Here is a 25,928-nt window from a genome sequence, read left to right as displayed (position 1 = left end):
GTTCTCAAAAGGCACAGAGGATGAAGATGGATCTCAGGAGGCACACACAACACAAGAAAAATCTTAGGAGGAACACAGAACGAAGATGAATTTCAGGAAGCATGCACAACACCAGAAGGATCTCTTGAGACACATAGAACAAAGATGGATCTTTTGCATGTACACCACAAGAAGGATCTCAGGAGGCACACAGGATGAAGATGGATCTCAGGAGGCACACAGACCAAAGATGAATGTTAGGCAGGCACAACACAAGAAGGATGTGAGGAGACACACAGAGTGATGAAGAATCTCGGGAGACCTGCACAGCTCAATGAGGATCTCAGGAGGCACACAGAATGAAGATGAATATCAGGCGGCATGCACAACACCAGAAGGATAACAGGAGGTACACAGAGTGAAGATGAATCTCAGGAGGCATGCAGTTCAAACACCAAAAGGATCTCAGGAGGCACATAGCATGAGGATGAATCTCAGGCGGCACACAGAACAAAGATGAATCTTATGCATGTACACCACAAGAAGGATGAATTTCATGAAGCATGCACAGCACCAGAAGGATAACAGGAGGTACACAGAACGAATATGGATCTCAGAAGGCACACAGACCAAAGATGAATGTTAGGCATTGTTAGAAATCGGATTTCCAGTTGGCTGAGGCTTGTGCCAAAGCCAGGCAGAAACCACCACTCTAGTCAGGGCAAGGGAGTTACAAGCCAAGATAACCCCTGCTCACCCCCTTGGTAACGTGACACGAGCAGTAAGGCTAATCCCAGAGGCAATGTAGGTTAAGTATTTGCGCACGCACCCCAGCAACAACATCCCAGGCCCCCCACAAAAGGAACTCCAAACAAGGTTACATATAAAAATAGCCTTTGTATTATACCAAACATATTAGATAATAAACACACACTTTACAATGTGCCATAGGCACGGGCAGGGGATATATGTACAGGACAGGGCCACATGGACCACTGTCATGAATAAGCACTTTTAGAATTAGCACTTGGTACAAATAAAACTTAGCACATAGAACATATAATAACTGTAGCACCAAATAGCAAATGTAGCACACAACCAGTAACCACTGGCAAAAGGTAAGTACCACCTACGCAATCCTGAACACCTTAGGCAAATATCACGCAGGGAATCAGGAACTCACTAGTATAACCTATACTAGAAAAACTCCCTCCTAAGCATAACAATACATTCAGAGGTATAGGCACAAAGACATTACACATGATGCAGAAATGACATTAGGCAGGTAATCCCCATTGCGCAAAGATCACGTAGTGCATAAACATGTACCCAACCCCAGGGCACAACACATGGACTATCCCCAGGCCAACTTGGCCTCTCAAGGGCTGAAACGCCCTGTGCCCAAATTGTCAGGGCAGGCTGCGCAGGCAGCCAGAGAAGATTCACAAGGGGGGCCTAAACGTAGCAGCTGCCCACTAAGTGCTGGGCAGCTGAAGAACTGAGCCTGGCACCAGCGTGCCTCCTGGCTCTCTTCTGGGGCTTTGAGGAAACAATAGGGCCAAAACCACGTGTAAGCCTTGGAGGCTCTGTGACCCAAAACAACTGTGCCCCCGGGAGCCTCGTGGGCTCTGAACAAATCCTGGCCCACTGGGGGAGGGGCCTGCTGCCAACCGGGGCCACTCTACCCTCGAAAATGCCCCCGGAATATAGGAGCCTCTCAGGGCTCGAATTACAAAGGCCTCCGGGTTCGTGGGAGTCCCCCCTCTGGGGACTCAGAAAGACTATGGCCCCTGGAGCCCTTGTGGGCTCTGAAGGAAATGTGCCCCGTCGTTGGAGTCCCTCGTGGACTCTGAAGAAATGCCCCAAATAACGTTGGAGCGGCCCACTGCCTTCCAGGGCTGCTCAACAGGCAGAAGGGAACTGCCTTACATGCGGGGCTTAATGGAGGAGCGGCCCGCTGCCAAGTGGGGCCGCTCAGGGGAGAGGCACCGGCGGGGTGCGAGACCTCCCTCTACCCCCCTCCAGCCGGCTTCCACTTACCGGCGCTTCTGCGAGGGTAGATTCCTCTCTGCGGCGTCTTCTCTCTTCGGTCGGCCGGAGCTCTTCTCGCCGGTCTTCTGCTTCGGGGCTCTCCTCCACAGTACTCTGGGGCTCCCCCTCACTCTTGGGGACCCCGGGGGAGAGATGTCAGCCTCTGTTCCGTGGCGCAGGAGCGCGGGGTAGGCTCCCGCCTGCTTCCTGCTTTGCTTCCTCTTCGTTGCAAGGCAACGCCCGCGGCTGGGACCAATCCCAGTGCGGCGGTCTCGTGACCCAAAGCTCCCGGGCCGCTGACGGTGATTTTGAGGGGTAGGCTCCCTCGTTAAAGATTATAGGAAGCGGGGTTGGCACCCTCTAGGCTCAGCAATATTGCGGGGGAAAATGCAGGGTGGGCACCTGCTTGGAAAGACAGCCAAGGGGGATCCCCACGCCGGGGAATCCCTTGAAGGAGGATCGCAGCTCCAGGCTGCAGTCCAAAAGAAGGAAGCACTACTCAGGGAAGCACAGCGCTCCCCATCACCATAACCAAGCGCTCCCAGGCGCTAGCTGCACAAAAGTCCAGGGCAAGTCCTTTAGAAAGGCAGGGGGGGGGGGGCAAAGGCTGGGCCCAGGGGCCAGGTCACAGGCCCCTCCAGGCAGGGAGGCAGTTCCCAGTGGCGGTCCTCCTGGCGACCAGCAGTAGCAGGCCCCCCTTAAGGTAAGATCAGGAAGAGAACATTTTCATGGGGTCACAGCCCCTTTTTATATACACCTTTCCTTTGTCTGAGGGTGCAGGGTGGGGGAAAAACCAGTCGCAGCTGGTTTTGGAACACTCTGATGTGCTCAGCCCCTCTTACTATTCACTGGTCAGGCTAGGGTCATCAGTTGCACCACAGGGGGCGGAGCCAGCATTGTGTGGGGAAAGCCCAGCCCTATTCAGGTCCCAGGTGCACCCTCCCTCACATCACTCATGCAGGTCTCTCCATTCACCACCGGGGCAGACCCATCCTGACTCCTGGAGCCAGGCCCACCAGCCAGCTCCAGCCAATCATAAGCCAGACAGCCAATTCACATAAATTACACAGACATGCCAACTTCTAGAAGTGGTACTTCCACACTAGACACAATAACGCCGCACACATCATCGGGCAGCATTCACTCTCACGAGTTCGCACATACCAAACTCGCCCCTGCACTCCCCACACATAAGGAACTACCAGGGACAAATACATTCCCCATGCATTCCTATGGGAGGGCAGGCCAACCTTACCACACACACGCACATTACCCTGGGACACAGTGGTAAAGTACGCAGAAACCAAAAATCACTAACACAAGGTCACAATTAAAAAGCAAAAAGTTTAGGGGTGAACCTGCCAGAAGGGCCAAGTCCAACACGCATGCACAACACAAGAAGGATGTCAGGAGACACACAAAATGATGAAGAATCTCGGGAGACACGCACAGCACAAGGAGGATCTCAGGAGGCACTCAGAATGAAGATTAATCTCAGGAGGCATGCACAACAACGAAGGATCTCAGGAGGCACACAGCATGATGAAGAATCTCGGGAGGCATGCACACCACAAGGAGGATCTCAGGAAGCACATAGAATGGAGATGAATCTCAGGAGTCCTGCATAACAACGAAGGATCTCCAGAGGCACCCACAATGAATATGGATCTCAGTAGGAATGCACAACACATAAAGAATCTCAAGAGGCACACAGAGCGAAGATGAACCTCAGGAGGTATGCACAACACAAAAAGGATCTCAGGAGGCACACAGGATGAAGATGAACCTCAGGAGGCATGCACAACACAAGACCGATCTCAGGGGGCACACAACATGAATTGCAGGAGGCACACAGTACTCAAGAAGGGTCAAAGGAAACCTACACAACATTAGAAAGATCTCATGAGGCACACAACACAGGGAGGATCTCAGGAGGCACCCACAAGGAAAATGAATCATAGGAAGCACATAGAACTCAAGCAGGATTTTATGTAGCAGTCGCCCCAGTGCAGAGGTCCTGAGGCACCACCTCACTACCTAAGGGGGAAGTCAGTTGCCAAACACTGCAGCGCACTCTGGCGCCCACCACCCGAGTACATAACAAGCTTCTAAAAGTAGATTGCGCTGTTACTAGCAGCGGGAATTGCAGTAGTGATAGTTGTGCCAATGCCAGCGGTAACTACAGGCTGCACTGCTAGTAGGAGTGACAAAGAATTACTTCAAGGTATTGCATTATATTATACTTATATAGTGGTTTCAATACCCCACACAGGGCCCAAAGCACTTTTTTGAGTGGCTAGTAAGCGGTTACTCGTATTTATTTTTGAGTGCCTAGTAAGTGCCTACTTGTATGTCTCTTTGAGTGCCTCGTAAGCGGCTACTCGTATGTCTTTTTGAGTGCCACGTAAGCGGCTACTCGTATGCCCTTTTTGAGTGCCTAGTGAGTGGCTACTCGTATGTCTTTTTGAGTGCCTAGTAAGTGGCTACTCGTATGTCTTTTTGAGTGCCTAGTGAGTGGCTACTCGTATGTCTTTTTGAGTGCCTAGTAAGTGGCTACTCGTATGTCTTTTTGAGTGCCTAGTAAGCGGCTACTCGTATGTCTTTTTGAGTGCCTAGTAAGCAGCTACTCGTATGTCTTTTTGAGTGTCTAGTAAGCGGCTACTCGTACGTCTTTTTGAGTGTCTAGTAAGCGGCTTCTCGTATGTCTTTTTGAGTGCCTAGTAAGCAGCTACTCCCATCTCTTTTTGAGTGCCTAGTAAGCGGCTACTCGTATGTCCTTTTTTTGGTGCCTAGTAGCAGCTACTCGTATGTCTTTTTGAGTGCCTAGTAAGTGGCTACTCGTATGTCTTTGTGAGTGCCTAGTAAGCAGCTACTCGTATGTCTTTTTGAGTGCCTAGTAAGCAGCTACTCGTACGTCTTTTTGAGTGCCTAGTAAGCGGTTACTCAAAAGTCTTTTTGAATACCTAGTAAGCGGCTACTCGTACCTATTTTTAGGTGCCTAGTAAGCAGCTACTCCTATGTCTTTTTGAGTGCCTAGTAAGCGGCTACTCATATGTTTTTTTGAGTGCCTAGTAAGCAGCTACTCATACGTCTTTTGAGTGCCTAGTAAGCGGCTACTCATACGTCTTTTGAGTGCCTAGTAAGCGGCTACTCGTATGTCTTTTTGAGTGACTAGTATGCGACTACACTTGTGTCTTTTCGAGTGCCTAGTAAGCAGTTACTCGTTCGTCTTTTTTGAGTGTCTAGTAAGCGGCTACTCGTATGTCTTTTTTGAGTTCCTAGTAAGCTGCTAAACGTATGTCTTTTTTGAATGCCTAGTAAGCGGCTCCTCATATGTCCTTTTTATATAGTGCTAAACCCTGAAGCATTGTTTGGTTTCCTCGATGCCTTTCGGTGTATGAGTAAAGGCATCTTGGGTGCTGATGGGCTGTATAGGAGAAAGTTGGGTTCCATGCCCGAGGTTGGAAAGAGACTTGGAGTGTTGCTTAAGGCTTTGAACAACACATGTGTGTGGGTTTTGTGGAAAGGTGTGAGATATACACTCAGCTGCACGTGGAGATGCCAGTGTCATATTGTTACTTGTCAGTTTCCATAGTAGTGATTTTGTATGATCATGCCACGTGTAAGTATATGGTTGTGGGGCAGAGACGGTCACGCCAGTAATTTCCAGCATATCCACAATAAAACAAACTTTTTTCTATGATTAATGTTAATGTTATTGGGAATGAACTAAAAAAAGTTGACTTGCTGAGTTTGTAGTTAGAAGAATGTGGACTCTATGAAATATAATAGCCCCTGGTAATGATCCGTCTGTCCTTGTATGCTGGGTAATCCGGATTTGTTTTGGGTATTGTGAAACAATAGCAATCACTTTATGACATTTAAAATATTCATGTCTTCACAGCCTTAAAATCCGTGTCCCTTCCCTGATCCATGAGGCGGAGGTATGTCCCCGACGCTGGCCACAGACCTGGACCAGGAGGTACATGTCCCCCCCCCTCTCTCTCTCACCCTTCTTCTCCCTCTCTCACACTTTATCTCAATGTCTCTCTCTTTTTCTCTCTCTCTCTCTTTCTCTCTCTTTCTTTCTTTCTTTCTTTCTCTCTCTCGCATTCCCTCTCTCTCCCCTCTCTCTCTCTCTCTCTCTCTCTCTCTCTCTCTCTCTCTCTCTCTCACTCTCTCTCACTCTTTCTCTCTCACCCCCTTATCTCTCTCTCTCTCTCACACTTTATCTCCATGTCTCTCTCTTTATCTCTCTTTCTCTCTCTCCCTCTCCATATCTCCATGTCTCTCTCTCTCCCTTTCTCTCTCTCTCTCTTCCACTCTCTTTATCTCCATCTCTCTCTCTCTCTCTCTTCCTCTCTCCCCCTCACTTTATCTCCATGTCTCTCGCTCGCTCTCTCTCTCGCTCTCTCTCTCTCTCCATCTTTCTCTCTGTCTCTCTCACTCTCTCTCCTCTCTTTCTAGTCTCTCCCTCGCTCCTCTCTCTCACCACCCTCTCTCCACTCACTCTTCCTCTTCTCTCTCTCTCTCTCTCTCTCTCTCTCTCCACTCACTCACTCTATCTCTCCTCTTTTTCTCTCTCTTTCTCTCTCTATCTCTCTTTCTCTTGTATGATGGTACAGCCCGAAATATATCAATATTGCTGTGCGTTCTATGAGTTTTGTCATCATATATGATTGGTTTGATCTGTGTACACGTGATTGTGGAATGCCACGTCTTATGGGTGTAGGTTTGATGTGTTATTGTAGCTCCGGATGGTCATGGGATTATTATGCTCTGTGTGTTAGTGTCCTGAAATTAGTGTCTTGTGTGAGTTGGACACAATCCTAGAGTCGGTGTGGTCTGTGAGTGAGGTGTACACCCCAGATGGGGTCGTGGGCACTCTGTGAATTCTGTCTGTCAGTCATTAGTGTGCTCTGATCCTAAGATCAGTGTGCTTGGCTTATTTATCCAAAAACGGATGTGTTATGGTGGTAGGATTGGGGTTTCCCCTAGTTAAATGTTGTTATAGAGTGCCTGGCCAGCAATGCTGCTTGGGAGTTTGAGATGGAATAAAGATAGGGTTAACCAGATGGGGGAGGAGTCGAGAACAATGGAAGAGATGAGCTGGAGACCTTTAAATATTGCAGAGTAAAAAATCAAGAGAATTGTGGAGAGTGGCCTGCTGCTGAGGTGCGTGGGTTGTCCGATCACAGAACCTTCGTGAGGTGCTGCTGGCAGTGTGTGGGGTGTGTTCTGTGGGGTATATGAGGGTGTGGTATCCGTGCGTCTGTTTGTAGAGAGGCCACGCTCTGTGAGGGGGTCTGGCCCTACGCTTGGTGTGTTCCATATTTTAGTTGTGTTTGCAGGTCCGGTGGGTTCTTTGAGTTCGCTCTCCTGTAGGGAAGGCAGGCCTGGTCCCTATAGTAGGTATTGTTGGTAGTGTGGGTGGTGTGTTCTGCGAGGTAGACCCGTGTATCTGTCTGTAGAGAGGCCATGCTCTGTGTGGTGGTCTGGCCCTACGCTTGGTGTGTTCCATATTTTAGTTATGGTTGCAGGAACAGTGGGTTTTGCGAGTTCGGTCTCCTGCTGCGAAGGCACTCTGTAGTAGAGATGGTCGCAGCCTTACTAGCTCCATCTTTGGGTATAGTTGCAGGATACAGACTCGTTGGAGGTGGCTGCAGTGACATGAACGGGCCTTGTGTGGCCTTACCGTAAGTCATGTGCCTTTAATGGATGCATTGAATGCGCAGACACACAGCCAGAAGCCGCACATGACTCATTATCGCCAGAGTAAGCGGTAACTGGGCACTTTCAATGTAACAACATATATCATTTTGTAACAAATGTGTAGTGTAAAGTCATATGCATATTGGACATAGAGTCTAGTATTATATTACCTTCTTTGTAGCAACAAGTAAACCCACTAAGCCCTGAGATTGACCAACATCCAGTCAGTGACTCTCATGGATCATGAATTGTCTCAGCAGTCATTTATCTTACTTGTTCCTTAATCCGGACTGTGTCAAGCGCCACATCTTGAAAAGACCGATCGCCGTCAGAGCGGTGATGGGACCAGAAAAGGGAACCACTCCTCTCATCGCCCATTGACCCTTGATCGCTATGAAAGACGGTGGGTCACTAGCACAGTGGGGGCAGCTTCTCTGAGCTCTTGTCTCTCAGGAAAACCCCACAGTTTAAATGGAAAGTGATGATGGAGTCAACAGAGCGACAGAAATCGGACAAAGCTTCCTAACCTCCATGAAGGAGCTTAGATCTCAAGCTGAGTGAAGATGGGCCTGGGGAAGGGATGCTTCTCACAGGCAAACCTCACAGATCAAATGCAAAGTGATGATGGAGTCAACGGAGCGGCGGCATCTCGAATCACTCGAGCCTTCCTAACCTCCATGAAGGAGCTCAGATCTCAAGCTGAGTGAAGATGGACCTGGAGAAGAGATGCTTCTCAAAGCTCCTGACTCCCAGGCAAACCTCACAGATCAAATGCAAAGTGATGATGGAGTCAACGGAGCGGCGGCATCTCGAATCACTTGCGCCTTCCTAACCTCCACGAAGGAGCTCAGATCTCAAGCTGAGAGAAGATGGGCCTGGGGAAGGGATGCTTCTCACAGGCAAACCTCACAGATCAAATGCAAAGTGATGATGGAGTCAACGGAGCGGCGGCATCTCGAATCACTTGCGCCTTCTTAACCTCCATGAAGGAGCTCAGATCTCAAGCTGAGAGAAGATGGGCCTGGGGAAGGGATGCTTCTCAAAGCACTTGACTCCCAGGCAAACATCACAGATCAAATGCAAAGTGATGATGGAGTCAACGGAGCGGCGGCATCTCGAATCACTCGAGCCTTCTTAACCTCCATGAAGGAGCTCAGATCTCAAGCTGAGAGAAGATGGGCCTGGGGAAGGGATGCTTCTCAAAGCTCCTGACTCCCAGGCAAACCTCACAGATCAAATGCAAAGTGATGATGGAGTCAACGGAGCGGCGGCATCTCGAATCACTTGCGCCTTCTTAACCTCCATGAAGGAGCTCAGATCTCAAGCTGAGAGAAGATGGGCCTGGGGAAGGGATGCTTCTCAAAGCACTTGACTCCCAGGCAAACATCACAGATCAAATGCAAAGTGATGATGGAGTCAACGGAGCGGCGGCATCTCGAATCACTTGCGCCTTCCTAACCTCCACGAAGGAGCTCAGATCTCAAGCTGAGAGAAGATGGGCCTGGGGAAGGGATGCTTCTCACAGGCAAACCTCACAGATCAAATGCAAAGTGATGATGGAGTCAACGGAGCGGCGGCATCTCGAATCACTTGCGCCTTCCTAACCTCCACGAAGGAGCTCAGATCTCAAGCTGAGAGAAGATGGGCCTGGGGAAGGGATGCTTCTCACAGGCAAACCTCACAGATCAAATGCAAAGTGATGATGGAGTCAACGGAGCGGCGGCATCTCGAATCACTTGCGCCTTCTTAACCTCCATGAAGGAGCTCAGATCTCAAGCTGAGAGAAGATGGGCCTGGGGAAGGGATGCTTCTCAAAGCACTTGACTCCCAGGCAAACATCACAGATCAAATGCAAAGTGATGATGGAGTCAACGGAGCGGCGGCATCTCGAATCACTCGAGCCTTCTTAACCTCCATGAAGGAGCTCAGATCTCAAGCTGAGAGAAGATGGGCCTGGGGAAGGGATGCTTCTCAAAGCTCCTGACTCCCAGGCAAACCTCACAGATCAAATGCAAAGTGATGATGGAGTCAACGGAGCGGCGGCATCTCGAATCACTTGCGCCTTCTTAACCTCCATGAAGGAGCTCAGATCTCAAGCTGAGAGAAGATGGGCCTGGGGAAGGGATGCTTCTCAAAGCACTTGACTCCCAGGCAAACATCACAGATCAAATGCAAAGTGATGATGGAGTCAACGGAGCGGCGGCATCTCGAATCACTTGCGCCTTCCTAACCTCCACGAAGGAGCTCAGATCTCAAGCTGAGTGAAGATGGGCCTGGGGAAGGGATGCTTCTCAAAGCTCCTGACTCCCAGGCAAACCTCACAGATCAAATGCAAAGTGATGATGGAGTCAACGGAGCGGCGGCATCTCGAATCACTTGCGCCTTCTTAACCTCCATGAAGGAGCTCAGATCTCAAGCTGAGTGAAGATGGACCTGGAGAAGGGGCAGCTTCTCTAAGCACTGGTCTTTCGACAGCCATCGACTTTGTTGAACACACACCTTGAACGCCCTTGAAGATGATAGACTATTGGCTGAGTGGTGATGGAAGCAAGACAGGACAGCGTCTCGAAGCAGTGGTATTCCAGGAAAAGCACCACAGATGATAAGCTAAGTGATGATGGAATAGAAGGAGAGAAAGCCTTTCCCTCAAAGTATGTTGAATTCCATGAAGCACCACTTATCGCACCGAGTGGTACTGGAGAAGGGACAACTCTTTCACTGCCCGTTGACTGCGCCAGGCACCAGAGGGAGCTCTGTGAAAGACCATTGATCACTTACAGTGTGATGGTTGATTGATGATGGGCAGCTAAGATGAGATGTTACGGAAAGTCATGTCTCACATTCATCTGTGTAATAAAATCAAAGGCTTCACTACACGTTACATGGTAAAATCATGTATTACAGGAAACAAATGTCCACTGTGAAATCTCTCAAACCTCTTGACAGCGGCTGAGGCTGTATACTGCTCTTTGGTAACTCTACATTTGTAGAAGTAAATTCATCAGAGCCAGCAGCTGATATGAACTACTCCTGCCCTCTACCACAAGCTAAGAATACTCTACATGATATCAGAGCTCTCTTCATGAATGATGATGTCACGATGCCCACCAATAATCCAAGCGCTACGTCCTCGTCCTCAGCGCTCTCATCTTAGGATCTACAGCTGTCCCTGTGCCTTGTGCTCTGATCTCTCACTTCTGTAGTCACAACCATAGCCCAGAACTTTTATCATACTCCTGCTTCTCCACTGTTCCTGGCTGCTGCCTGGGGCTCGCCTACTCCTGCCTCTCCAGTGACACAGGCTGCTGCCTGGGGCTCACCTACTCCTGCTTCTCCACTGTTCCTGGCTGCTGCCTGGGGCTCACCTACTCCTGCTTCTCCGGTGTCACCGGCTGCTGCCTGGGGCTCACCTACTCCTGCTTCTCCACTGTCACGGGCTGCCTGGGGCTCACCTACTCCTGCTTCTCCACTGTCACGGGCTGCCTGGGGCTCACCTACTCCTGCTTCTCCACTGTCACGGGCTGCCTGGGGCTCATCTACTCCTGCTTCTCCGCTGTCACCGGCTGCTGCCTGGGGCTCACCTACTCCTGCTTCTCCGCTGTCACCGGCTTCTGCCTGGGGCTCACCTACTCCTGCTTCTCCACTGTCACGGGCTGCGGCCTGGGGCTGCTCCCTGGGGCTTACTTACTCCTGCTTCTCTAGTGTCACAGGCTTCTCCCTGGGGCTCACTTACTTCTGCTTCTCCAGTGTCACGGGCTGCAGCCTGGGGCTCACCTACTCCTGCTTCTCCACGATCACGGGCTGCTGCCTGGGGCTCACTTACTCCTGCTTCTCCAGTGTCACCGGCTGCTCCCTGGGGCTCACCTACTCCTGCTCAGTCTGAACCAACAGTATTCCCTGTCCGTACAAGCCTTGTGGTTCAGAGTACACGATAAAAAGGTTCCATACGGCACCCCTGTAGCTCAGAGCACCAGGGTGATAGCAGTTGTTTCCGAAGTGCAAATTGAAGGATTGGAAACCTAAAGTTTATTGTATAGCGTATTGTGTAGTCCAATATTACAGCTGCCTCAGCAGAGATCACATATGAAAAGATCCAATACAATAGATTAGTTGAAAGACGATTGCCCTATTTCCAATCCACTTATAATAGGACTATGAAGGTTTGTGCAGTGGTTAATGTACCTGCAGGATCTTATAGTTTTAAGTTTAGAAGAAGCTGAGCAAAGGGCGGCCTAACCTCATCCATGATTTTCAGAACTATCCCCAATGTTTTTGTTGCCAAGAGGGTAAGCAGAGAGCAGGTACATTTAATATGCTGCAAAATACCTTAAGACACAAGGACATGTTGTCTTGAATACAAATTCTTTAACCACACACAGTTGAATTCTCTGCTCATTTTAAGTCGTAGGTTTCAAGATTTTATGTTGGTGGAACTTGACAATTAGTTTGAAAGCCTTACTTCTTTTTATGGTTAAAGAGTGCTGGGTCAGAGGTGGCATTGGGGGTGAGAGGCTGAGCATGCCAAGGAGATTTAATAAGAACTCCGGAAAGTGTGTTCCTCATGCGAGTTTATGTCAGGGGGTGGTGTGTGTGTGTGAGGGAGGAATGAGGGGCGTTTATACGTGGCGTCTTTTCTGATCAAATGACTAACAAGTAACAAGCACCACTGTTTCTTGCTCAGGTCATCACCGACCCCTATGACAGCTTCATGCGCAACCACCTGCAGTATTACGGCTATTTCAAAGGTAGGCCCGGCATGTCTTTTACACCGTACATCTGAATCTGCGACCACAGTCTCTGGATTTTATGTATTAATGTCACGATTGTTCCTTCTATGAAGGATTCATGTTTGGCTCGTAACTTCTTCATCTCACCTCTGACTCAAAGTCTGACTTCCGGACTTTCTTGAGCCATCTTGCTCTCATTACCCTGCCTTGTTCTCTCAATTCCTCTTTGTTCCCATTGCTCTGTCTTGTTCTCATTGCTCTGCCTTGCTCTCATTACCCTGCCTGCTCTCTTTGCAACATCTTGCTTCCATTACCCTGCCTTGCTTTCATTGTTCCACTTTGCTCTCCTTGCTCTGCCTTGCTCCCCTTGCTCTGCCTTGCTCTCATTGCTCTGCCTTGCTCTCCTTGCTCTGCCTACTCCCATTACTCTGCCTTGCTCTCCTTGCTCTGCCTTGCTCTCCTTGCTCTGCCTTGCTCTCTTTGCTCTGCCTTGCTCTCTTTGCTCTGCCTTGCTCCCCTTGCTCTGCCTTGCTCTCCTTGCTCTCCTTGCTCTCATGACTCTGCCTTGCTCTCATTGCTCTGCCTTGCTCTCTTTGCTCTGCCTTGCTCCCCTTGCTCTGCCTTGCTCTCCTTGCTCTGCCTTGCTCTCATTGCTCTGCCTTGCTCCCCTTGCTCTGCCTTGCTCTCCTTGCTCTGCCTTGCTCTCATTGCTCTGCCTTGCTCCCCTTGCTCTGCCTTGCTCTCTTTGCTCTGCCTTGCTCTCCTTGCTCTGCCTTGCTCTCCTTGCTCTGACTTGCTCTGACTTGCTCTCTTTGCTCTGCCTTGCTCTCATTGCTCTGCCTTGCTCTCCTTGCTCTGCCTTGCTCTCATTGCTCTGCCTTGCTCTCATTGCTCTGCCTTGCTCTCATTGCTCTGCCTTGCTCTCATTGCTCTGCCTTGCTCTCATTGCTCTGCCTTGCTCTCATTGCTCTGCCTTGCTCTCATTGCTCTGCCTTGCTCTCATTGCTCTGCCTTGCTCTCATTGCTCTGCCTTGCTCTCATTGCTCTGCCTTGCTCCCCTTGCTCTGCCTTGCTCCCCTTGCTCTGCCTTGCTCTCCTTGCTCTGCCTTGCTCTCATTGCTCTGCCTTGCTCCCCTTGCTCTGCCTGCCTCTCTTTGCTCTGCCTTGCTCTCATTACTCTGTCTTGCTCTCATTGCTCTGCCTTGCTCTCCTTGCTCTGCCTTGCTCTCATTGCTCTGCCTTGTTCCCCTTGCTCTGCCTTGCTCTCATTGCTCTGCCTTGCTCCCCTTGCTCTGCCTTGCTCCCCTTGCTCTGCCTTGCTCTCCTTGCTCTGCCTTGCTCTCATTGCTCTGCCTTGCTCTCCTTGCTCTGCCTTGCTCTCATTGCTCTGCCTTGCTCCCCTTGCTCTGCCTTGCTCTCTTTGCTCTGCCTTGCTCTCCTTGCTCTGCCTTGCTCTCCTTGCTCTGACTTGCTCTGACTTGCTCTCATTGCTCTGCCTTGCTCTCATTGCTCTGCCTTGCTCCCCTTGCTCTGCCTTGCTCTCTTTGCTCTGCCTTGCTCTCCTTGCTCTGACTTGCTCTGACTTGCTCTCTTTGCTCTGCCTTGCTCTCATTGCTCTCCCTTGCTCTCATTGCTCTGCCTTGCTCTCCTTGCTCTCCCTTGCTCTCATTGCTCTGCCTTGCTCTCCTTGCTCTGCCTTGCTCCCCTTGCTCTGCCTTGCTCTCATGACTCTGCCTTGCTCTCTTTGCTCTGCCTTGCTCTCATTGCTCTGCCTTGCTCTCATTGCTCTGCCTTGCTCTCATTGCTCTGCCTTGCTCTCATTACTCTGCCTTGCTCTCATTGCTCTGCCTTGCTCTCATTGCTCTGCCTTGCTCTCATTGCTCTGCCTTGCTCTCATTGCTCTGCCTTGCTCCCCTTGCTCTGCCTTGCTCCCCTTGCTCTGCCTTGCTCTCCTTGCTCTGCCTTGCTCTCATTGCTCTGCCTTGCTCCCCTTGCTCTGCCTTGCTCTCATTGCTCTGCCTTGCTCCCCTTGCTCTGCCTTGCTCTCATTGCTCTGCCTTGCTCCCCTTGCTCTGCCTTGCTCCCCTTGCTCTGCCTTGCTCTCCTTGCTCTGCCTTGCTCTCATTGCTCTGCCTTGCTCCCCTTGCTCTGCCTTGCTCTCATTGCTCTGCCTTGCTCTCATTGCTCTGCCTTGCTCTCATTGCTCTGCCTTGCTCTCATTACTCTGCCTTGCTCTCATTGCTCTGCCTTGCTCTCATTGCTCTGCCTTGCTCTCATTGCTCTGCCTTGCTCTCATTGCTCTGCCTTGCTCTCATTGCTCTGCCTTGCTCCCCTTGCTCTGCCTTGCTCCCCTTGCTCTGCCTTGCTCTCATTGCTCTGCCTTGCTCTCATTGCTCTGCCTTGCTCTCATTGCTCTGCCTTGCTCCCCTTGCTCTGCCTTGCTCCCCTTGCTCTGCCTTGCTCTCCTTGCTCTGCCTTGCTCTCATTGCTCTGCCTTGTTCCCCTTGCTCTGCCTTGCTCTCTTTGCTCTGCCTTGCTCTCCTTGCTCTGCCTTGCTCCCCTTGCTCTGCCTTGCTCTCCTTGCTCTGCCTTGCTCCCCTTGCTCTGCCTTGCTCTCATTGCTCTGACTTGCTCTCATTGCTCTGCCTTGCTCTCATTGCTCTGCCTTGCTCTCATTGCTCTGCCTTGCTCTCATTACTCTGCCTTGCTCTCATTGCTCTGCCTTGCTCTCATTGCTCTGCCTTGCTCTCATTACTCTGCCTTGCTCTCATTACTCTGCCTTGCTCTCATTGCTCTGCCTTGCTCTCATTGCTCTGCCTTGCTCTCATTGCTCTGCCTTGCTCCCCTTGCTCTGCCTTGCTCCCCTTGCTCTGCCTTGCTCTCCTTGCTCTGCCTTGCTCTCATTGCTCTGCCTTGCTCTCATTGCTCTGCCTTGCTCTCATTGCTCTGCCTTGCTCTCATTGCTCTGCCTTGCTCCCCTTGCTCTGCCTTGCTCTCCTTGCTCTGCCTTGCTCTCATTGCTCTGCCTTGCTCTCATTGCTCTGCCTTGCTCTCATTGCTCTGCCTTGCTCTGCCTTGCTCCCCTTGCTCTGCCTTGCTCCCCTTGCTCTGCCTTGCTCTCATTGCTCTGCCTTGCTCTCATTGCTCTGCCTTGCTCCCCTTGCTCTGCCTTGCTCTCTTTGCTCTGCCTTGCTCTCATTGCTCTGCCTTGCTCTCCTTGCTCTGACTTGCTCCCCTTGCTCTGCCTTGCTCTCCTTGCTCTGCCTTGCTCTCATTGCTCTGCCTTGCTCCCCTTGCTCTGCCTTGCTCTCCTTGCTCTGCCTTGCTCTCCTTGCTCTGCCTTGCTCTCATTGCTCTGCCTTGCTCCCCTTGCTCTGCCTTGCTCTCCTTGCTCTGCCTTGCTCTCATTGCTCTGCCTTGCTCCCCTTGCTCTGCCTTGCTCTCTTTGCTCTACCTTGCTCTCCTTGCTCTGCCTTGCTCTCCTTGCTCTGACTTGCTCTGACTTGCTCTCATTGCTCTGCCTTGCTCTCATTACTCTGCCTTGCTCTCATTGCTCTGCCTTGCTCTCATTGCTCTGCCTTGCTCTCATTACTCTGCCTTGCTCTCATTGCTCTGCCTTGCTCTCATTGCTCTGCCTTGCTCTCATTGCTCTGCCTTGCTCCCCTTGCTCTGCCTTGCTCCCCTTGCTCTGCCTTGCTCTCCTTGCTCTGCCTTGCTCTCATTGCTCTGCCTTGCTCTCATTGCTCTGCCTTGCTCTCATTGCTCTGCCTTGCTCTCATTGCTCTGCCTTGCTCCCCTTGCTCTCCTTGCTCTGCCTTGCTCTCATTGCTCTGCCTTGCTCTCATTGCTCTGCCTTGCTCTCATTGCTCTGCCTTGCTCCCCTTGCTCTGCCTTGCTCCCCTTGCTCTGCCTTGCTCTCATTGCTCTGCCTTGCTCTCATTGCTCTGCCTTGCTCCCCTTGCTCTGCCTTGCTCTCTTTGCTCTGCCTTGCTCTCATTGCTCTGCCTTGCTCTCCTTGCTCTGACTTGCTCTGACTTGCTCTCATTGCTCTGCCTTGCTCTCATTACTCTGCCTTGCTCTCATTGCTCTGCCTTGCTCTCATTACTCTGCCTTGCTCTCATTACTATGCCTTGCTCTCATTGCTCTGCCTTGCTCTCATTGCTCTGCCTTGCTCTCTTTGCTCTGCCTTGCTCTCTTTGCTCTGCCCTGCTCTCTTTGCTCTGCCCTGCTCTCTTTGCTCTGCCTTGCTCTCTTTGCTCTGCCTTGCTCTCTTTGCTCTGCCTTGCTCTCATTGCTCTGCCTTGCTCTCATTGCTCTGCCTTGCTCTCATTGCTCTGCCTTGCTCTCTTTGCTCTGCCTTGCTCTCTTTGCTCTGCCTTGCTCTCATTGCTCTGCCTTGCTCTCATTGCTCTGCCTTGCTCTCATTGCTCTGACTTGCTCTCATTGCTCTTCCTTGCTCTCATTGCTCTGCCTTGCTCTCCTTGCTCTGCCTACTCCCATTACTCTGCCTTGCTCTCATTGCTCTGCCTGCCTCTCTTTGCTCTGCCTTGCTCTCTTTGCTCTGCCTTGCTCTCATTGCTCTGCCTTGCTCTCTTTGCTCTGCCTTGCTCTCATTGCTCTGCCTTGCTCTCATTGCTCTGCCTTGCTCTCATTGCTCTGACTTGCTCTCATTGCTCTTCCTTGCTCTCCTTGCTCTGCCTACTCCCATTACTCTGCCTTGCTCTCATTGCTCTGCCTGCCTCTCTTTGCTCTGCCTTGCTCTCATTACTCTGTCTTGCTCTCATTGCTCTGCCGTGCTCTCCTTGCGCTGCCTTGCTCTCATTGCTCTGCCGTGCTCTCCTTGCGCTGCCTTGCTCTCATTACTCTGCCTTGCTCTCATTACTCTGCCTTGCTCTCTTTGCTCTGCCTTGCTCTCTTTGCTCTGCCTTGCTCTCATTGCTCTGCCTTGCTCTCATTGCTCTGCCTTGCTCTCCTTGCTCTGCCTACTCCCATTACTCTGCCTTGCTCTCATTGCTCTGCCTTGCTCTCTTTGCTCTGCCTTGCTCTCTTTGCTCTGCCTTGCTCTCATTGCTCTGCCTTGCTCTCATTGCTCTGCCTTGCTCTCATTGCTCTGCCTTGCTCTCATTGCTCTGCCTTGCTCTCCTTGCTCTGCCTACTCCCATTACTCTGCCTTGCTCTCATTGCTCTGCCTTGCTCTCATTGCTCTGCCTTGCTCTCATTGCTCTGCCTGCCTCTCTTTGCTCTGCCTTGCTCTCTTTGCTCTGCCTTGCTCTCATTGCTCTGCCTTGCTCTCCTTGCGCTGCCTTGCTCTCATTACTCTGCCTTGCTCTCATTGCTCTCATTACTCTGTCTTGCTCTCATTGCTCTGCCGTGCTCTCCTTGCGCTGCCTTGCTCTCATTGCTCTGCCGTGCTCTCCTTGCGCTGCCTTGCTCTCATTGCTCTGCCGTGCTCTCCTTGCGCTGCCTTGCTCTCATTGCTCTGCCTTGCTCTCATTGCTCTGCCTTGCTCTCATTGCTCTGACTTGCTCTCATTGCTCTTCCTTGCTCTCATTGCTCTGCCTTGCTCTCCTTGCTCTGCCTACTCCCATTACTCTGCCTTGCTCTCATTGCTCTGCCTGCCTCTCTTTGCTCTGCCTTGCTCTCTTTGCTCTGCCTTGCTCTCATTGCTCTGCCTTGCTCTCTTTGCTCTGCCTTGCTCTCATTGCTCTGCCTTGCTCTCATTGCTCTGCCTTGCTCTCATTGCTCTGACTTGCTCTCATTGCTCTTCCTTGCTCTCCTTGCTCTGCCTACTCCCATTACTCTGCCTTGCTCTCATTGCTCTGCCTGCCTCTCTTTGCTCTGCCTTGCTCTCATTACTCTGTCTTGCTCTCATTGCTCTGCCGTGCTCTCCTTGCGCTGCCTTGCTCTCATTGCTCTGCCGTGCTCTCCTTGCGCTGCCTTGCTCTCATTACTCTGCCTTGCTCTCATTACTCTGCCTTGCTCTCTTTGCTCTGCCTTGCTCTCTTTGCTCTGCCTTGCTCTCATTGCTCTGCCTTGCTCTCATTGCTCTGCCTTGCTCTCCTTGCTCTGCCTACTCCCATTACTCTGCCTTGCTCTCATTGCTCTGCCTGCCTCTCTTTGCTCTGCCTTGCTCTCATTGCTCTGCCTTGCTCTCTTTGCTCTGCCTTGCTCTCTTTGCTCTGCCTTGCTCTCATTGCTCTGCCTTGCTCTCATTGCTCTGCCTTGCTCTCATTGCTCTGCCTTGCTCTCATTGCTCTGCCTTGCTCTCCTTGCTCTGCCTACTCCCATTACTCTGCCTTGCTCTCATTGCTCTGCCTTGCTCTCATTGCTCTGCCTTGCTCTCATTGCTCTGCCTGCCTCTCTTTGCTCTGCCTTGCTCTCTTTGCTCTGCCTTGCTCTCATTGCTCTGCCTTGCTCTCCTTGCGCTGCCTTGCTCTCATTACTCTGCCTTGCTCTCATTGCTCTCATTACTCTGTCTTGCTCTCATTGCTCTGCCGTGCTCTCCTTGCGCTGCCTTGCTCTCATTGCTCTGCCGTGCTCTCCTTGCGCTGCCTTGCTCTCATTGCTCTGCCGTGCTCTCCTTGCGCTGCCTTGCTCTCATTGCTCTGCCGTGCTCTCCTTGCTCTGCCTTGCTCTCATGACTCTGCCTTGCTCTCATTACTCTGCCTTGCTCTCATTGCTCTGCCTTGCTCTCATTACTCTGCCTTGCTCTCATTACTCTGCCTTGCTCTCATTGCTCTGCCTTGCTCTCATTGCTCTCATTACTCTGCCTTGCTCTCTTTGCTCTGCCTTGCTCTCTTTGCTCTGCCTTGCTCTCATTGCTCTGCCTTGCTCTCCTTGCTCTGCCTACTCCCATTACTCTGCCTTGCTCTCATTGCTCTGCCTTGCTCTCATTGCTCTGCCTTGCTCTCATTACTCTGCGCACTGATGACATGGTTCATCTGCCAAGTGCTGATGTAAAGCACGCCTATCAGGAACCATCCAGAACAAAGAGCCTGGTTTGTAAGTGTTGATCAGCATTTTGAGTATGCAGTAGATACTCCCTGGACGAATGAGCCTTTCTAGCTTTAGTTAATGGACGCAGAAAAAAGGAATAGAAAGAAGCCAGAGTCAGACATTGTACATTTTAACTTATTACATTTGATTGGTGTTGCTAATTGAGCAATATTGAACACACAAATGTGTATCCTCGACCTCATGATGTGAATGGTATTTAACATGGGGTTACAACCACGAATACTCGCACATAAGCAGCGTGCTCAAAGGCTCTTCCACTCCCATGACGGGGCCTAGTTACTATCTGGATATGACAGAACAGGAGGACCATTTTCTAGTCCTTTGTTTCTGCTGTAATCTTGAGATGCTTGTTTGGGAAGCAGTACACTCCCGTAGAGCTACTCTATTCCATCAGGATGTACCAAGTCGGAAGTTGTGTTTTGCCTATATTCAAGGAGTGCTCTCCCGGAATCAAGGAACAAGGTCTGGTGGCAAGAGCTCACCCAGATCCATGCAGCTATGTCTGGATACAAGTGCTCCCCTGGATGCAAGGAACAAGGTCTGGTGGCGAGGGCTCTCCCGGATCCAAGCACTTAGGTCTGGTGGCGAGGGCTCTCCCAGATCCAAGCACTTAGGTCTGGTGGCGAGGGCTCTCCTGAATTCAAGGAATAATGTCTGTTGGCAAATGTTCTCCCAGATCCAAGCAGCTAGGTCTGGTGGGGCGTGCTCTCCCAGATCCAACCAGCTAGGTCTAGTGGCCAAGCAGCTAGGTCTGGTGGCAAGAACTTTCCCAGATCTAAGCAGCTAGGTCTGGATGCGAATGCTCTTCTGGATGCAAGGAAGAAGGTCTGGTGTCGAGTGCTCTCCCAAATCTAAGCAGCTAGGTCTGGATGCTAGTGTCCCGTATCCAGGGAACAAAGTCTGGTGGGTAGTGCTCTCCCAGATCTAAGCAGCTAGGTCCGGTGGGTAGTGCTCCTAGATCCAACCAGCTAGGTCTAGTGGGTAGTGGTCCTAGATCCAAGCAGCTAGGGCTGGTGGGTAGTGCTCCCAGATCCAAGCAGCTAGGTCTGGTGGCGAGTATTTCGCAGATCCAAGCAGCTAGATCTGGTTGCGCGTGCTCTCCCAGATCGAAGCAACAAGGTCTGCTGGCGAGTGATTTCCCAGATCCAAGCAGCTAGGTCTGAAAGCGAGTGCTCTCCTGGATGCAAGGAACAAGGTCTGGTGGCAAATGTTCTCCCAGATCTAAGCAGCCAGGACTGGTGGTAAGTGATCTCCTGTATGCAAGGAACAAGGTCTGGTGTCGAGTGCTCTCCCAGATCCAAGCAGCTAGGACTGGTGGTCGAGTGTTCTCCCACATCCAAGCAGCTAGCCTGATTGGAGACCGGGGACTCTGGGAAACTGGCCCGGTCTCCACTGCACTGAAAACAAAGTTGGTGTTTCTCCCCCCCTGACACGGGACTGCTGTGCTGTTTAAATGAGCCAATGGGGGCTCAGATAGCCTGATGGGATACCGGGGAGTCTGGGAAACTGAGTTCTTCCCCTGGTCCCATCTCCAATCACTGAAAACAAAGTCGGCGTTTCTTCCCCCTCATGTATATTTGTGGTAAATACAATTTTAGCGGCATGTGTGCTTCACGATTGTGCACCTAAGACCTCCATGTGTTGTTGTCTAATTGAATCTCCAGCTCCTATTGTCTAAGCAAGTTTTAATCTAATGTGTGCCGGAGAGCCTGGGTGCTAAAGCCATGAATTCCTTTAAGCTTGCTAAACACAAGTTGGCCTTTAACTGCAACACTTTCAAGTTATTTATTCTATTATGTCCTCAAGTGTACTCTTCAACTCTCTTTTGTCAGCATGAGATTTTGGCCTACACTGTTCTTTCACTACGTACAGCTGTGCAACGGTTTCTGTTGGTGTCTGTTGTTGCGCAGTGTTTTCATATTTCACATTTCCCACAACATTCCCCCCTCTAGTTGATATATCAACTGCTGGATCTAAACCTTGGTCTGCACTTGGCACTAGGTGGTATATATTACCCTGAGCATCTAATACATGGTTTCCTAACTGGAAACCTCCCTCCCGCCTTTGCACCTGTTCTTCTACAACATGCTAGGATCAACTGTGCAGCACAATCTATACTACTATTATAAAGGAAGAACTTTGAACCTTTGAGGCGGGTAAACTCGGGAACCACAGCGCCAATCCACACACCCGATACATCGTTGTAATTGTCAGGGTGTGCAGATGGACATAGGCTATATAAATAAAAAAAATATAAGTTATTTAAAAATGTACAAGAAAAAAAAAAGTAGTCCCATGGAAGTAGCGCCGCCCGCGACGTGCGTGCTGACATCAGGAGCGCGGGGAGGAGCTGGGTCCAGAAGCGCGAGGAGCAGCGGCGGACATGAGCGCGGGGAGGAGCGGCGGACAGGCGGGGAGGAGCCGTGAGGAGCTGCGGACAGGCTGGGAGGAGCGGAAAGGAGCGTCAGACAGGCGGGGAGGAGCGGCGAGGAGCGGCGGACAGGCTGGGAGGACCGGAAAAGAGCGTCAGACAGGCGGGGAGGAGCGGCTAGGAGCGGCGGACCGGTGAACTCAGGAGCGCGGGGAGGTGCGGCGGATGAGGTAAGGCTCCGGGGGCCCCACGGGCAATGTCGGGGCGGGAGGGGGCCCTGAAGCCAAGGTCAAGACGGGCTGCTACTCCGGGGGACCCACGGACAATGTCGGGGCGGGCGGGAGCCGGGGGCCCTGAAGACTGATTGCTCCCGGACAAGGTCGGGACGGGCAGCTAGTATATTAATAATGAGACCACAATAGGTGGCAACAAGACTCCTATACAGTCTCGTCATCCAGGATGGCAGTAATGACAACCACCCAGTAAACTAACTTTCTGTGGCACCTACTTAATCTACCATTTTCTTCTGTAGATTATGCAGTGTCTGTATGGCCTCTGATAAATTTCCATTATCCACATTGTTAGACCTGTCTGCTTCTGAGAGTCCCCTCACACTATGATTTATTTTGTTCCCCCGTGCCTCCTAAAATTTGTCGCTTTTTCTTTGTCTACCAGGACCTTTTTTTGATCAACCCGTGGTCTTCCTGTCACGGAGACTACTTCCCCGGGAACAGAGATGGAGTACCATTGAGCGGGAAGCCTTTGCGGTGGTCTGGGCACTGAAGAAGCTGCGACCATACCTGTTTGGTTCGCACTTCCTGGTTCAGACAGACCACCGACCCCTTCGTTGGCTCATGCAGATGAAGGGGGAAAACCCAAAACTGTTGAGGTGGTCTATCTCCCTACAGGAAATGGACTTTCGGGTGGAACATCGGCCCGGAGCTGACCACGCCAATGCAGACGGTCTCTCCAGGTATTTCCGCCTTAGTGTTGAGAACTCCCAAGGGGTTGGGTAGCTCTCCCCACTTTCAGCTGGGGGGGACGCGTGTTAGACCTGTCTGCTTCTGAGAGTCCCCTCACACTATGATTTATTTTGTTCCCCCGTGCCTCCTAAAATTTGTCGCTTTTTCTTTGTCTACCAGGACCTTTTTGTGTGTTGTCCCATGGGGCTAGATGCTCTTTGATGCCCAGTTGCTCACCAAGTTCCTGGCACCTATGTACAAGGCGCCTGACGGAACCGGTGGCATAACCAACTGGGGTTGTCAACCCTAAAATGGTGGACACCATTGTCCCCTATGAGAGTGACTCCCATTGGAGCCCCTCTGACCTCTGACCCTTTGACGGTTTTGGCGCACTTTGTGTAACCTGCAAACCTGACCGGAATCCCCTCAGGAGTTACAAGTACACAAAATGGCTGCCTTAGGAAGCCCAGTACGGTGGCTCCTAATGACCAAAAAGATACCTTGAAAGAGCCATGTCATTGACATAGCCAGGGAAGGTTCTAGAACCTTCTGGCTCGTATTGGCATCCTAGGGCACTGGCTATAAAAGGCCCAGTCCCTGGCGGCCATGTTGGAGAAGAATGATCGAAGAACACCAGAAGAAGAGGACTTGACCCCAGATTGACACCTGCCCTGTTAACCCCCTGAGGCAGCTGATAGTTCAGGCAGAAGAGCAGCAGAGGTTGCTGGCGTTCCAGTCAGAAGCGTGAGCAGTGTCCTCTAGCCTTCAGCGCCTGGTCAGCGAGTGCCCAATTGCCCCTCAGAGACTTTGGCCATAGTTAGAGCCTCCCCGCCCCCCAGTGGTGAGATCGCAACCGCAACTCTTAAAGTGCCCCCTTCAACTTAAGTGCCTCCTGGCGGACGTTCGGACGTCTCCGAACCCACCGCCGTCGACGCGCTGTTTGTGGATAGAAGGTGAGGTGCTGCGCTGGGGCGGGGAAAGGCTGGCCTTCATTTGGGCGAGATTACTGTCTCTGCCCTGCCCGAGTGACTTGGGAGCTGGTGTGTGGGCGGAAACCCCCCCGTGAGTGAGCTCGGAGGGAGGATCGCGGAGCCCCTGGAACCCCCCCTTCGCCCTTGGGAGAAGTGCCATACTGACTGGAGCGCTTACCGGCGCCGCCGAAGTGAGGTGGGCCGTCTCTACCCCTGAAGTTGCCGCGTTGTTGTGGAACTGTGATGCGGTCTCATTTTGAACTGTGCGCGCAGGTGTTTTGGCCCCTCCGGCAGCCCGTTCGACGGTCCCAAGACTCGTGAACTGGAGCCGCCTTCGGAAACCCCGCCTGCGCTGACAGAAGCGCACAGACTCCTCCGGCAGCAGTAGCATTGAACCGGCTGGCCGCGGAGTGTAATTGCCGTAGTAATTTTATGCCTTTATCTTCCAGATATACGCGCAATGAGTTGTGAGTGCAACTAAGGGATTATCACGCGTATCTTGTGCCCAGAGAGCCCGAACCCGTGAACACTTCAAAAACTGTAAGAGCACGCATTCCGCATTGAATGACAAACGTAATGTGTTTACCCTGAAAGTGATTAATTGGTGGCAGCGATACCAGAATGACCCTGTGATATTTATGTGAAACGATCAGTATCTAACCTGCTAGGAAACTGTCCAGTCATTGCTGATATTTATTCCAGTCATTGCTGATATTTATTCCAGTCATTGCTGATATTTATTCCAGTCATTGCTGATATTTATTCCAGTCATTGCTGATATTTATTCCAGTCATTGCTGATATTTACTCTAATGTATTGAATCCTGATATTTATCCAGTATATTTATTTATTAGAGTCCAACTATTTATTCCTGAGAAACCAGTACACAGCTAATCAAACCCATGTAAGAAATGTGAATGTGATTACCTAAGTGAACTTCCTTCAAACCCAGAGAACTTTTACATAAACGAAACGTATTTTTCTATAACAGTGGTGTGGTGTCCTTCTTTTTGTGTAGTGTGCAGGGAGTTATTATTGGGTCAGAGCCGGCTTAACACTACAGCCTTCACTTGCCTCGTCACTTGAGCCAAGCTACCCCCTTTGTGCTGGGCTTGCCCATCGCAGGTCCAACATAAAATTGGTGCTCAGCGGGTGGGATTGCGAGCCGTGCTTGTTTTGAACCCCATAATAATTCAGTGTGCACCACAGGTACACACCCGGAGTTTTCTCCTAGCGGCCCTCAAATTCAACGTTTTACTTTTTCCAAATTCTTTCCTGGAGGTGGGTGGAAGTGACCCTCAAAGTTCTTATCCTGGTCACCTACTTCGGGGTGGTGGTCCACACTTTTCACTGACAAGATAGAATTCGAAATGTCAGAGCTGGAGACCTATACTGTGGCCCAGCTCAAGGATTTCTGTCAGGAGAGGGGAGTGTTTGTCAGGCGAGGGGCCAAAAGAGAGGAGCTCCGTACTAGTCTGCGAGCATGGGTGGAAGCACACACGGAGGGAACGGTGGAGGAGGAGGAATCGGACAGAGGTACTGTCATTGATAGGACTGCGGAATGTCCCCCGGGGGTGGGTGAGATGTCAATCAGCCCCAAGGCAACCTCACGGGAGGGCAGCAGTGTGTCATCGAGAGGGTTGTCAGAAACCGAGTTAGCTGACAGGAGAGAGGAAAGACTGTTAAGGTGGGAAATAGAAAAAATGGAGTTCGAAGAAAGGAGGGAGGGGAGGAGGTTGGAACATGAGTCCAAGCTGGAGATGGAAAGGAAAAGGATGGAACACGAGTTCAAGCTACGAGAACTCAAATTCCAGGACCCTAACATCACTCCGAAGGGTTTCGAGTCAAAGGAATTTGCCAGGGAGCCCAGGCCCCATTTACCCAAGGACGTAGTCGCCAGTTATACCGCTGGAGACGACATAGCCAAGTGGCTGGCAGCCTATGAGGTCTCCTTAAGAGCCCATGGGATCCATGAGAAGCATTGGGGTGGTGGATTATACCGGTACATGCCTCCGACAGGTAGGGATGCCCTATTGGCCCTAGACCGGGAGGAACAGGTTAATTACCCCGCCATGAAGGTGGCGCTCATCAGGAAGTTTGGGTTGACCCCCGAGAAATACCGGCAAAGGTTTAGGGGCAGCCACATGCTGAGCTCACA

At 51.2% G+C, this 25,928-nt stretch overlaps 1 long non-coding RNA gene across 1 annotated transcript in view; it reads left to right on the top strand.

The window, feature by feature from the left end:
* LOC144807492 (uncharacterized) overlaps positions 1 to 25,928 on the top strand; it is a 110,042-nt gene that overhangs the window by 39,685 nt on the left and 44,429 nt on the right. The window contains exons 2-3 of the long non-coding RNA XR_013606341.1: positions 5,915 to 5,992; positions 12,404 to 12,467. This is a non-coding gene — a long non-coding RNA (uncharacterized LOC144807492). The remainder of the gene's footprint in view (positions 1 to 5,914; positions 5,993 to 12,403; positions 12,468 to 25,928) is intronic.

This window comes from Lissotriton helveticus, unplaced genomic scaffold (assembly GCF_964261635.1).
Source record: "Lissotriton helveticus unplaced genomic scaffold, aLisHel1.1 SCAFFOLD_742, whole genome shotgun sequence".
NCBI lineage: Eukaryota > Metazoa > Chordata > Amphibia > Caudata > Salamandridae > Lissotriton > Lissotriton helveticus.
Note: the sequence above shows the minus strand (reverse complement) of the source record. Positions and strands in the feature narration are given on the sequence as shown.